Below are 14635 nucleotides of genomic sequence, written 5' to 3'. Positions count from 1 at the left end.
AAGGACCGAGTCCACCTCATACCTTATCTATTACTGCCCTGGTTAGGTTGAGAATACAGAAAACAGAGCTGGGGGTGGGGGGAGAGTGGGGTTGTGTGCCAGTCTCTCAATCCTTTGTAAATGGAGGCAGAAAATAAGGACTGTCAGATATGATTTTTGTACCCCAGACCCTCCCTGTCAATCTCACAACAAACAGGCCACAAATGAACAAAATCTTTAGGAAATCACCTGCGCTGCCCTATCTTCTCTTCTTTGTGGTGCTCTTCCTATTTCAAAGTGCCCCCATCAGCTACCTTTCTTTACTCTTGTTATTAAATTAAAGGTTTTGATTTTAATGTGCTGGGTATTGGAAAGCCAGGCTGTGTTAGATACTGCAGGTTTTACCTTGATACCTGTTTTTTCTCCTTACAGGAAATGGAATTCCCCCAGGGAAAACTCGGAACAAGACTACATTTCCCAGTCCCCCTTGCACTCCCTGTGGCCATGTGACTAGGTTCTAAACAATGGTAAATAAGTGGCAAGGGCGTGGGAGTGCAGCATCTCTAGAGGGAGTGGATGCACCCGTCCTCCCTGCCTTCCTCCTTCCTGGCTACGGTGTGGAAAGTGGTCCTGATGGCTGGAACGCGAACACCAGCGTGGACCCAGAAATGGAAACCGCGTGTCGAAGTTGGTGAAGCAACAAGACAGAAGGAACTTGGGTCCCTGCGGATGGTGGAGCTGCCCTGGTCACTCAGACGTAACTGATGAGAGGGCCAAATATACGCTTCTCTTGTTCAAGCCTTTGTTACTTTGGGTTTCTGTCATTCGGACTTAATCCTAAGTGATGTAAAAGCTGCCACTCGCTTTCAGTTAAAATAATAACTGAGACTGAGCGCTTATTCTGTGATTATTGAGGACTTTTAGGTTTCTTACCTCATTTAATACAACAACTCTATGAAGAAGTACTGTTATTTATCCCTATTTTGTGGATGAGGAAACTGAAGCACAATGATGTTACATAACTTGCTTAAGGTCACACAGATGATAAATGGCAGTCAGAACTTGAATCCAGGCAGTATAACTCAAAGTTTGTACAGTCTTCTCTTCTACAGTAGAGTTTGCCGTCTACAGTGGGATGGCCAAATCCAGCCTGCTGCCTCTTTTTGTAAATGAAGTTATATTGGAACACAGCACATTCATTCATGGATTGTCTATGGCTGCTTTCACCCTGTAATGGCAGAGTTGGGGTGTTTTAACAGAGACCATATGGCTCCTGAATCTATAATATCGACTAGCCATCCCTTTACAGAAGAAGTTTGCTGACCCTTGTTCCGCAATATACTGCTTCTAAACCTGTTGTGGCAATATATAAATTTATATAAAAGGTGAACTAGGGGTGATTACTTTGGAAAATAGTTGACAAATCTTAAGTAAAAACAATTTTTTTTTTTTGAGACGGAGTCTCTCTTTGTGGCCCAGGCCAGAGTGCAGTGGCGCTATCTCGGCTCACTGCAAGCTCCGCCTCCCAGGTTCACGCCATTCTCCTACCTCAGCCTCCCGAATAGCTGGGACTACAGGCGCCCGCCACGACGCCCCACTAATTTTTTGTATTTTTAGTAGAGATGGGGTTTCACCAAACAAATTTTTTGAGAGCCTCTTTTGTACCAGGTACATCATTAGGCCCTTTTCATAATTATTTTGCTTATTCTTTACAATTGGCCTATAAAGTAAATGTTCTCATCCCCATTTTGAGGATGAGGAAATTGAGACCCAGAGAATTAAGTAAATTGCCCACAGTGATACAGCTATTAAATGCCCAAGTGAGAATTTGAACCCAGGATTTCTGATTCCAATCCTATAGCCTCCATCCACTATATCATGCCACCTAATTTAAAGCATTTAACATACAACTTAATTTACAGAAAAATGGGCTTTTCCAGGAAAACAAAGCACAGTTGTATGTTGTGAACCTTTCGACAAAACTTTATGTTGCAAAATTTAGTGAAGGATTATTTAAATCTGTATTATAAGGGATGATTCCACCACCCTATAATATTTAGTGGGTTTTGGTCTAACATTCCCCTACCTAGAAGCGCTGGGAAAACTAGTTCTAGAACATCTTTTTAGAATTTTGATTTTTCTGAGTTGTAAAAGAAATTAACCGTCTGCAGAATTGTGCTTCAAGTATGAGAGCTGTTGAATGAGAATAATGAAATATGGGAATCTTTCTAGACAAGCCAATGCAGACATAGTTCACTATTGATGTCTTAGCTCAATGATTTATGATCCTGTAGCTGGACAGTGACTTTCATCTTCTAAGGTTCATAAACCGCTAAAAGAACCTCCAGGCTTTTTCCCTTGAAAAAAAATTAATATCCATATTTAAATAGTTTTTCAGACCCTTGAAAGCTTATTGACAACATATGGGTGTCCCTAGACCCCCAAATTAAGAGCTTCTGATTTATCTCTAGTATCTTCTCTCTGTTATTACTAACAATATAACTTTGGACAAGTTACTTAACCTTGCTAATCATCAATTTCTTCATCTGTATGGTAGGAACAATAATATTCATAGATTGTTATGAAGACTGAGATAGCCACACAAAGTGCTGAGTATGTACTTGTTGGATAATAAGCATTCAATAATATTAGCTCTGATTATTAGAGTTGGTTTATGTTTCCTAACTTTGTAATGTTAAAACAAAAGGCTCAGTTCCAGTTGATGAAGATTCATTGAACACTGCTTATATCCAGCACTGTGCTGGGATTTGCAGGGGATATTAAGGTCTCATGAAAACACGGGTCATTCAGTTACGCTACAGAATTTATAGCTTAAGAATATGTAAGGAGTTGGTAATTTATAAAAATGATAATTAGCTATTAGTGAAATCTAATTTATTTTTGAATTCAAATATTTATACAAATTTAATTTATATCATATATTTATAATATTATAGAATATTTCCCATATTCTCAGAATTCATAATGATGATATTAATGACCAATGTTGATGTAACCTGTACAGTCTTGGGTTGGAAATTATGACATAATGATGCCCTGAGCTTTTCTGAGCTGCTGCTGCTTGGGAGTGTGTATTGGTCAGGGTTCTCCAGGAGACAGAAAAAATATATATGTACTATATATGTGTATGTATATACACACAAATACACACACACACACACACACACACACATATACACAGAGAGAGGGGTGGTGGGGGGAGAGAGAGAGAGAGAGAAAGAGAGATTGAGTTATTATAAGGAATTGGCTTGTGTGATTACAGAGGCTAAATCTCAAGATCCTCAGGGTGAGTTGGCAAGCTGGAGACCCAGGAGAGCTGACGGCGTAACTCCAGTTTGAGTCCAAAGGCCAGAGAACCAGGAGTCAATGGTGTAGTTGCAGTTCAAAGACTGGTAGACTTGAGACCCAGGAAGAGCCTATGGTTTCAGTTTGAATCTGAAGGCAGGAAAAAAATTGATGTTCCATTTCCAAGGCAGTCAGGCAGAAGGAATTCTCTCTTACTCAGGGGAGGGTCAGCCTTTTTTTTTCTAGTAAGACCTTCAACTGAATGAGGCTCAATCGCATCAGGGTGGGCAATCTGCTTTCCTCAGTGTACCGATTCAGATGTTATTGTCACCCAGAAACACCATCACAGACACACCCAGAATAATACTTGACCAAATATCTGGGCACCCTGTAGCCCAAATTGATACACAGGGTGGGGAAAGGTCATGATGTTTCATGGGAAGCATCAGAATGTCCATGGTTTTATGGAATGGGGATCATTTATTAGACTAAAGCAAGTGGAGATAGTTCTAGCACCTCTCTGTTATAGGGTGCAGAGCTCAGGTTAGAGACACAGAGAGCTGTAAACTCAGTAGGCACAGTCTTATATCAATGTTTTGTAGTTTTCAGGGTCAAAGTCTTTGCACATCTTTTGTTAAATTTATCCCAAAGTATTTCATGTTTTTTATTGTGATTTTAAATGAAATTAAAAAATTTATTGTCTTATAGTTTGCTGCTAGTATATAAAAATGCAATTGATTGTTACATATTGACCTTGCATCCTGAGACCTTGCTAAAATCTTTAATGAGTTCTAATAATTTTTGTTGTGTTGATTGTTTAGGATTTTCTATATAAACAATCTGTTATCTACAAATAGGAACCATTCCACTTTCCTTTTCCCAATCTGTTTGTCTTTTATTTCCTTTTCTTGCCTTATTACACTTACCTTATCATTTTACTGCACCTTGGGTTAGTCAGATGCTCCAAGAAGTAGATGCAAAGATAGAATTAAACTTGCAAGGATCGGCCAGGCATGGTGGCTCATGCCTATAATCCTAGCACTTTGAGAAGCTGAGGTGGGAGGATCATTTGAGCCCAGGAGTTCAAGACTAGTCTGGGCAACATAGCAAAACACGGTCTCTATCAAACAATTTTTTAAAAAATTTAGCCAGATGTAGTGGCAAGTGCCTGTAATCCCAGCTACTCGGGAGGCTGAGGCAGGAGGATCACCTGAGCCCAGGAGATCAAGGCTACAGTGAGCTATGATTGTGCCACCGCACTCCAGCCTGGCTGACAGACCGAGACCCTGTCTGTCTCTTAAAAAAACAAGGATTTTATTGTGGAAAATGCTTGTAGGATACAAAATGCAGAGGGATTCCCACAAGCTGGAGGAGCCATCAGACACTGATGTGAGAAAGTAAAGGAGAAAGGGAAGGACGAGTAGGTGGAAGCATTCTAGACTGCTATGCTGCATGAGGAATATCTGCAAGGAATATCACCAAGCCAGAGTCCTGTGACTCCAGTCAATTTCAGAGTTCAATGGCTGGGGCCCTTGGTCAATTACATTCTCTTTAGTAGCAGGTGTACAAAGTGTATTCTCATGACCACCACAGATCTCCAGTACAATGTTTAACAGAAATGGTGAGAATGGCCATCTCTACATTTTTCCTGATCTTATGGGGCGAGTGTTCAGTAAATCACCATTAAGTATGATGTAGGCTGTAGGTTTTCAATAGATCTCTTTATCAGTTCTATTCCTAGATTACTGAAATTTTTAAAATTTCATGAATGAGTTGATTTTTGTTGAATGGTTTTTCTGCATCTGTGAAATGATCATGTGGTTTTTATTCTTTATTCTGTTAATATAGTTGGTTACATTGCTGATTTTTGAATGTTAAACCAACCTTACAATCCTGGAATAAACCCCACTTGGTCATGATCTATTATTTCTTTTTTATTGTTGGATTTGGTTTGCTAATATCTTGTTAAGGACTTTATTCATAAGGTATTTTGGTTTATCATTTTCTTTTTTTCTAATAATGTCTCTGACAGGTTTTGGTGTCAGGGCTAGGACAGCCACATAGAATGAATTGAGAAATATGCTTTTCTTTTCTTTCTTTCTTTTTTTTTTTCGAGATGGAGTCTTGCTCTGTCAGCCAGGCTGGAGTGCAGTGGTGCGATCTCGGCTCACTGCAACCTCCGCCTCCCAGGTTCAAGCAATTCTCCTGCCTCAGCCTCCCAAGTAGCTGGGATTACAGGCGCCCGCCACCACACCTGGCTAATTTTTGTATTTGTAGTAGAGACAGGGTTTCACCATGTTGGCCAGGCTGGTCTCAAACTCCTGACCTCGTGATCTGCCCGCCTCGGCCTCCCAAAGTGTTGGGATTACAGATGTGAGCCACTGCGTCTGGCCTTTGCTTTTCTTTTCTATTTCCTAAGAGTTGGGTAAGATGGGTATCATTTCTTCCTTAAATGTTTAATATGTTCCTTAAATGTTCACTATGGTATATTTCTTTCTTAAGTGTTTAATTTGCCAGAGAAACAGTGTAGGAAAGTTTTTGAGTGTGAATTTGATTTCTTTGGTAGATATAAAGATATTCAGATTTTTAAAATTTCATCTGTGTTAGTTTTTGTAAGCTGTATTTTTCAAGGCATCTATTAATTTCATTTAAGTTGTTAAATTTATTGACATAAAGCTGTTGATAATATTTCCAGGTGGGCTTGGTGGCTCATGCATGTAATCCCAGCACTTTGGGAAGCCAAGGCAGGAGGATCACCTGAGGTCAGGAGTTTGAGACCAGCCTGGCCAACATGGTGAAACCCCATCTCTACTAAAAATACAAAAATTAGCTGGGTGTGGTGGTACACATCTGTAATCCCAGCTACTCGGGAGGCTGAGGCAGGAGAATCGCTTGAGCCTGGGAGGCAGAGTTTGCAGTGAGCCAAGATTGCGTCACTGCACACCAGCCTGGGTGACAGAGTGAGACGCCGTCTAAAAAAAAAAAAAAATTCCTTTTGATAACTATAAGGTCTGAAGTGATATCCCATACTCTCGTTTATGATATTGAAAAATTATTTTTTTCCCTTTATTTTTACTTGATCAGTCTTGTTAGGGTTTATTAATTTGATTAACCTTTTCAAAGAATCAAATTTGTCTTTAAATATTTCTCTATTTTTGTTTATTTTCTATTTCATTGAATTCTGACATTTCTTTTCTTCTGCTTGCTTTGGGTATATATTGCTCATTTTTTTTAAAGATGGATACTTGGATAGTTGACTTTAAGCCTTTCTTTCTTTCTAATGTAAACATTTAAAGTTGTAATTTTTTTCTCTACTCATTTATGATCTATACATTTTGATATGTCATATTTTTATTATTGTTTGGTTTGAAGTATTTTCTAATTTATCTTGTGATTTCTTCTTTAAAAAGGAGGTATTGGCTGGGCATGGTGGCTCACGCCTGTAATCCCAGCACTCTGGGAGGCTGAGGCGGGTGGATCACGAGGTCAGGAGTTCAACACCAGCCTGGCCAAGATGGTGAAACCCCTTCTCTACTAAAAATACAAAAATTAGCCAGGCATGGTGGCGGGCGCCTGTAATCCCAGCTACTCAGGAGGCTGAGGCAGGAGAATTGCTTGAACCTGGGAGGCAGAGGTTGCAGTGAGCCAAGATTGAGCCACTGCACTCCAGCCTGGGTGACAGTGAGACTCTGTCACAAAAAAAAAAAAAAAAAAAAGGAGGTATTTAGAAAAATGTTTAATTTTTAAATATTTGATGCTTTTTTAGATATCTTATTGGTTTCTAATTTAATTCACTTGTGGACAGAGAACATACTTTAAAATGTTAGTCTTTCAAAATTTACTGAGATGTGTATGACATGCTCTACCGTGGTTAATGGTTTATGTGCACTTGCTAAGAATGATTATTCTGCATTTGTTAGATGTGGTGTTTCATAAATATCCATGAAGTCAAGATGGTTGATAGTGTCATTCATAGCTTCCATTTTCTTGATAATAATGTTTTTTGTTCTAGTTGTTCTATCAGTTCCTGAGAGGCAGGTGTTAAAATCTCCAATCATGATTGGGGATCGTCTTCTTCTTCCTTTATCTCTGTCATTTTTTGCGGCAGGTAGTTTGAAGTACTGTATATTATTATTTCTTCCTGATGTATTGACCTTTTGGAATTATAAAATCTTTCTCTTTCTCTTTAGTAATACTCCATCTCTTGCTTCTATTTTCTCCAAAAGTAATATAGCCACCCCAGTTTTCTTATGCTTATCATTTCCATAATAACATCTTTCATCTTTTTGCTTTTATCCTTTTTGTGTGTCTATATTTAAAATGCTTTTCTTGAAGACAGCATATAATTAGACCTTGCTTGTCTGATATGGTTTAAGTTTACTGGCTTCATATTTATTTCTTACTTTCTCATCTATTTTTATTTCCCCTATTTTCCCTTCTCTACCTTCTTTTTTTGTTGTTGTTTGTTTGAGATAGTCTCACTCTGTCGCCAGGCTGGACTGCAGTGGCGTGATCTCGGCTCACTGCAACCTCCGCCTCTGGGGTTTAGGTAGTTCTCTGCCTCAGCCTCCAGAATAGCTGGGATTACAGGCACATGCCACCACACCCGGTTAATTTTTGTCTTTTTAGTAGAGATGGGGTTTCACCATCTTGGCCAGGCTGGTCTTGAACTCCTGACCTCATGATCCACCCGCCTTGGCCTCCCAAAGTGCTGGGATTACAGGCGTAAGCTGCTGCACCCAGCCCCTACCTTCTTTTACATAAAATCTTCTTAACATTTATAAAAATAACAACATCTAGTATTTTTGCCTCTTTGCATTTTTTAGTAGTTACTGTAGTGATTACAATACACAACTTTATCACAATCCACTTCGAGGTAATATCGTACAGCTTGATATGCTTCATAAGAACCTTATAGCAGTGGAGTTCCATATGCTTCTGTTGGGGAGGATAACCTATCCTCTCCCTCCCCTCCTAGGTTCCCTATCTGGGGCTCTGGAAATTAAATTGACAGAGACATTAACAAGAGAAATTAACAAGAGAAAAACAGTTTATCAACAGGTCAGTGTGTATACGCACAGGAGAACTCAGTCATGAGTAACTCAAAGGAGTGGTTAGAACTTGGCCATATTTCTTACTTTAACAAAGAACAATAAAATTTTAGAGTAGTGACAAGACAAGGAAAAGGAGTTTCTGCTTTTCTGGGTGGCAAACTGTGAGAAGGTAGATATATGGGGGAAACTAACAGTAGATAGGGTTTTTTAGTAAGGTCTACATGTGGACCCATCTTGGTGCTGACTCTGTCCTCATGGCCACAAAACTCCCCTGGGAGGGGGGATTATTGCAGTCCTATTTTTCAGGATATTCTGTTTGTAGTCAGATAACGGAAGCTCCAAGGAGCCTTCTTTCTGCGTCTGTTGATTCTCATTTGCCTTTAGCTCAAAATATCTTTACGCCAAAGTGGCATATTTTGGGGTGGCATACTCTGATGCCCTACACTGCACATATGCACACACACACACACACACACACACACATACACTTTGTGATACTGTTGTTGTATATATTACATCTACCTCAAGCCAGTAAGGCTGATGTTTTCTGCCTATAAGGGGGACGGTGGTAAGGGAAGTTCTCTCAAGAAAAATAAAAAATAAAAGAAGCTATAAACTCCGAAATCTCATCTTCCAAGAGTAAATTCCACTCCAGTTTCTACCTGCTTCTGCTCACTCTCTAGGTTTTTAAAATATTTTTCAAAAAATTGCCCTTATTATTTCAGGCTTTAGTCTTACTAAGCTACTTAGTTATTACCAGAACTTAATCTCCACAATCATCCTTTTCCAGAGAATTTTGTAAGAACCAAGGCCTTCCTTCCATTGAAGTCAATTCGTAAACACTCACTACCTTGGGAAAATACATAAGCATAGACTGAGACCTCATCTTAAGGGCATAATGCTGGAAGCAAGCACTCTACCAGAGTACATGCCCCAACAGAGCAAATGTCCTAACAGAGCAGGTGGTCACGTCACCCAGAAGCAGATCCAGCTCGGTGACGGAGGTGAAGGAGCCAGACGGCAGAGCCTGCTCTGTGTCTGCAATGGTTTCTCGAATGGGAGCTTGCAGGGATAGGTTGAACATGTGAAATTGCTGCTGTTGACTATTTTTTTTTTGACCTTGAAAAACATGAATGGTATAAGTTCAACCAAATATTCTGCTACTGAGTGTGAGGTTCAATCCTTCTCAAACATTTTCTCATCTTCACAAAGTCCTAGAGTTAAAGAAACACTCTCTATATTGTTACATATAGGCACATGGGATGGACACTACCTGACTATTAGGGTCACAACTGTAGAAGGCAGGACTAGGTGAGCAGTCCCATTTGAAGACTTCTGCCTCAATGAGGAGCATTACATAATTTGGGTGCAGAATTGCATGTCATACATTAACACCAAGAACAAGTTTGTGCTTCCTTGAAGGTCCACATTATGCTTCTTCTAAATGTCATCGTCCTGAGAGGTTGCTACACAACATTGTGGACCCCTAGGTTTGCCAGATTTTGCAAAAAATTGAAAGAAAGAAGAAAGAGGAAGGAAAGAGAGAGAGAGAGAAAGAAAGAAAGAAAGAGAAAAGAAGGTCCAGTTAAATTTGAATTTCAGATAAATGATGAATAATTGTTTGAATAATTATGATTCATGCAATAGTAGTAACAGAAGCAAGACATCCTTCTACTAAAATATTATTTATTGTTTATCTTAAATTCAAATTTAACAGAGAGTCCTGGAAAATTTAACTGACAACTCTATGATATCCATTCAGTGCTGCTGAAAAGGAGAGAATTCTGGTCCTGGAAGGCTACATTCTAGGGAAATGGGCCTGTAGTTGGGATGTTCAGAATTCTGTCCCTAGGAGGATGGAGGCACACCCAACCAGAAGCCAAATCACAGGCCACGCCAAGAGTCACCCCTGGACGCTCAGAAGGAAAATCTTACTTTTGTGAGCTCCTAAAAATAAATGTAGCTTTATCAGGAGCATTACATGTGAGTGTGCTCTATAATTATTTATCCACTAATTGCCACAACATCCTGTTGAGGTTAGTAAATGTTTTTACCACCCTCATTTTGCAATGAAGTAAGCAGGGACGGAGCAGGAGGCTTACTCACCAGGCAGCCCAGCGAACCAGGAGACGGTGGAGGAGAGAGCCAGGCAGGAGAGCCAGGCGGGACCTTGGGGTCCTGTCACCATAGGTCTGCAGGCTGGCTGGCCTCAGAGCCGGCCCTTGGAATGTCATAGCCCAAATAAAACTCAGAGAAGGGGAATAAAGAAGATTCTTTGAAACTCATGAAAACTACACATTCCGAACAGCCCCATTGTTAGTAAACGAAATAGACTAGAACAAATATTTGCACAAAGGAAACTATAGAAGACAGACTTTTTTTCCCCAAAGGAGAGAATAGCTTACTCACCCTTTGTTTCTCCCCCGAGCAATGGAGACTTTTCTTGTCAGTGCCTGGAAAAAGAAGATGATAAGACAAGCAAACTCATTCCATTCTAGAATAATAACAACAGTGGATATTAATCAAATATCTGTTACATCAGGTACTTCACATATTGGATTGAATTTAATCTTCACGGGAAGTCTCTGTGTACTGACTGTACCCATTTTGCCAGTAGGAAAGATTAAACTCAGAGCACAAGAGACTGACAGAGACCTTAACACTTCTTTCAAGTGGTGGAGGTGAGACTCCAACCCAGGCCCTGCGACTCGAACACATACAGTTGTCTGCGTAGACCCTTCCCCACCACCCAGGAAAAAACCAGAACACCCAAATCTAATTACATTATTTGTCTTTTAAAATGACATTTACATTAACTTTTTGTCTTTTTCATTAATTCTAAAGCAATTGCAGGGAAGGTCCATGCTTCAAGACGGCCACCAACAGCGTCTTGCCCAGGCTCTTAGGTCCGTAGTAATACTTCCAAACACACTATCCTGGTGGCTCTCCCAATGATACCATGAGGAGGCTCAGGAAGGCATCATTATCTTCCTTTGGGAGAAGAGGAAACTGAGTCACAGAAAGACTAAGGGATTTGCCTAAGGCCAGGCAGTACCAGAAATTGGACCTGAACACATCTGCTGGCTCTTTCCATTGTCCTTGTTGAAAGCTTGAGGAATTATAGCAATTGTCTCCAATGTGCAATCTGAGTAATACACATACACATTTTTTTTCTCACATATATTTTCCACCCCCTGTCCCATGACTGGCAGCTGGAAACAGGACTCTCCTGCTAATTCACTTCCAGGGTTCCCTTATTCTAGTAACTCCTAGACAGGGATTGTGACAGGGAAGCCTTCACCATGTGGTTCTGACCTACCTGTCCAGCTCATCGGCTGCCCTCCCGGCAGGAGGCTGTCATTCAGGCCAGACAGGTGATGTTGATCCTCTACAACATACTCATACTCATACTCCACATACTCATAGCACTCACATCACATTTTTGCTCCCTGTTTCCACCTAGGAGCCTGTGCAGTGCAGTGGACTGGTCCTTAAGCTAGATTGCTTTTGCATCAGTTGGACCTGGGTAAAAATTCTCTCCTTACCACCATCCAACTGTGTGACTTTGAAAAAGTCATGTTACATCTTCAGAATCCATTTTCTAATAGATTGCAGATAATGGGGGATTAGAGATCATGTATTCAAAGCATCCAGCACAGTGTCTAATGCAGAGTAGATGATCAAGAAATGGTTCTTATGACGATAACATGTCCTTATCCTCATTTCTATCTAACTCCTAACCATTCTTCAAGATTTACTACTCCCTCACCTCACTCAAGGTAATTCTCTCTTCCCTGGATTTGACATGAATTTCACCTGTGTGGCATCTAGTTCTTGCTCTCTCAGTTTTTTCATGAATATAAGAAATATTCATTAGGAAGTGCTGTGGGTTGAATTTTGTCTTCCCAAAAGACACTTGGAAATAGGGTATTTGCAGATGTAATCAAATTAAGATGAAGTCATACTGAATTGGGGTAGGTCCTAATCCAGTAACTGGTGTCCTTATACTGAAAGGTGGCAATTTGGGCACGAATAGATTCACAGTGATGATGGTGGCAGAAATTGAAGTAATGCAGCTTGAAGACCAGAAAGGCTTAGGATTGCTGGCAACCACCCGAAGCTGGGATGAGGCAAGAAGGGACCCTCCCGTAGTGCCCCCTGAGAGAACATGGTCATGCTGACACCTTCATTTTGAGGTTTTGAGTTCCTAGCCTCTAGAACTGGGAAACAATACATTTCTATTGTTTTAAGCCTCTGGTTTGCTGTTATTTGTTATGGCAGTAATAGGAAATTAATACAAAAAAAAATCTGATCTAACTCCCAATTGGGTAATAGGCTCATTGACAATGGCGAGGACTGGCCTCTTTACCTGTGGTCTGTGCTCAGCATAGCTCTAAACGTTGGAGAAGCCTGTGAATAAACCTGACTGCTGAGAGCAGCTGCATACGGAGCACCACTTAGCTGTTCCTACCACTCCGGAGGCTGCCCTGACAGCTAGTCCCACTGCAGGTGCAGCAGCAGTGCCTTTCAAGTCCTTTAGGCTCAACCTGCTGGCAACAGCACCAGCAGGAGGAATTCACTGGATGGTTTGCCATTCCCCATTTTAGCAGTAAAGTATTTCCTAAAATGGGGAGAGAAAGCATGATGATAAATACTGCAACTTGACCCTTCAGAAACTGATGATTTCATCAGACAAGGGCGCCACTGTATAGTTATTCCAGCGTTAAAGACAGGCATCACTGAAACAACAGAAAACACTGTTAAAAGAGCAATATGTCTTCTGTTAATGATGGGATGACTGTTTAAAAGAGGCCTCATTTTATATGCGTTCATTCATTCATCATTCACTTCGATACTTGTTGAGAATTTACTGACTGCTTTTGCCTCCTTTTTTTTTTTTTTTTTTTTTTTAAATGGAGTCTCGCTCTGTCTCCCAGGCCAGAGTGCAGTGGCATGATCTCTGCTCACTGAAAGCTCCACCTCCCAGGTTCATACCATTCTCCTGCCTCAGCCTCCCAAGTAGCTGGGACTACAGGCACCCGCCACTGCGCCTGGCTAATTTTTTGTATTTTTTAGTAGAGACGGGGTTTCACCGTGGTCTTGATCTCCTGACCTCATGATCCACCCGCCTTCGCCTCCCAAAGTGCTGGGATTACAGGCGTGAGCCACCATACCCGGCTGCTTTTGCCTCCTTTAAAGGTCATTATGTAACAGAACTTGAAGGAAATTCACTGGCTTGGCAATTTGAATTTTCAATGGGGAGGGACACTAATATTTGTTGGGTGCTTGCACTGAGACACTTTATAGGAATTTTAATATCTGATTTCAGTTATTGCCCTTGATCATCCCGCAATGTAATTATTTTAATTTCCCTTCTGCAGATGAAGAGTGGATTCCTCGGAGAAGTGAAGGATTTGTCTCAGGCACATAGCCTGTAAATATCATACCTGAGATTCTCATCTGGCTCCAATGGATCTCAATGTCTTTGCTTTTGCAGTAACTCCACCATCCTTCATCCACCAGAGACCAGACCTCCTGTAGCAAACAAACCTACGGGAGCCAAGCCACATTCTAAGAGGCCCATGGGACCTGGGGCCACCCCACCCCACTAGGAACCATCACCAGGCTCTTTGCTTTCTACTTTCTTTCCATCTCTCAGCCTCCTTTGGTCCTCATTTGCTTCTCTTGAGGTGGGTGGATGTTGTTTCTTTCTGGTGCCTGCTTCTAGTAGCAACATTCTCTTTCTTCAAGATGTGATGGGAGAGTTTCTTCCCCACTGAAAACTTAAGGACCTGTGGCCTGCACCCCTGAGCGTCCACCTTCCTAGCCTGGAGTAATCATGTGAGCCAGGCCAGGCCCATCAGAATCTTCTCCCAGGATTTTTTTTCCATAATGGGAGAGAGAACGTGTCATTTCTCTGTGGCTGTTGTCCTGGGGTGATACAAGTGGGAGTTCTTGTGACCATGGCCTCCTCTCATTCTGCCCATGGAGGAACACCAGGCTGGATGGTGGAATGAGAATTGAGAGGCCCAATGATGTCATCTGAGCCCCTAGCTCCTGTCGCCCCTGTGCTTCCCAATTATTAGCAGTTACATTCCCTTTTAATTTGTACTAGTATGGGTTGGTGTCTATTATTCAAAATCAAGGGTCCCAATTCACAAATCCAGCTACATTCCGTGGGCTGGTTTTTCAACTTCCCTCTTGCCAAAACTTGAATTCCGGTTTCCATTTTCCTTCTGTTCATCCACTTAGAAGAATCTTAACTCTGGCTAAATTTATCTTCTCTGTCTGCACAC

The 14635-nt window shown here is 41.0% G+C and overlaps 1 protein-coding gene across 1 annotated transcript in view; it reads right to left on the bottom strand.

The window, feature by feature from the left end:
- The window catches only part of SNX9 (sorting nexin 9), a 228538-nt gene that overhangs the window by 153304 nt on the left and 60599 nt on the right, over positions 1 to 14635 (bottom strand). Inside the window, exon 3 of the mRNA XM_063707984.1 lies at positions 10749 to 10792. The gene's annotated coding sequence lies outside the window, so the exon portion shown is untranslated. The remainder of the gene's footprint in view (positions 1 to 10748; positions 10793 to 14635) is intronic.

Source organism: Gorilla gorilla, chromosome 5, assembly GCF_029281585.2.
Source record: "Gorilla gorilla gorilla isolate KB3781 chromosome 5, NHGRI_mGorGor1-v2.1_pri, whole genome shotgun sequence".
In the NCBI taxonomy this organism is placed as follows: domain Eukaryota; kingdom Metazoa; phylum Chordata; class Mammalia; order Primates; family Hominidae; genus Gorilla; species Gorilla gorilla.
The sequence above is the reverse complement of the archived record's forward strand: the minus strand, read 5'-3'. Positions and strand labels throughout refer to the sequence as shown.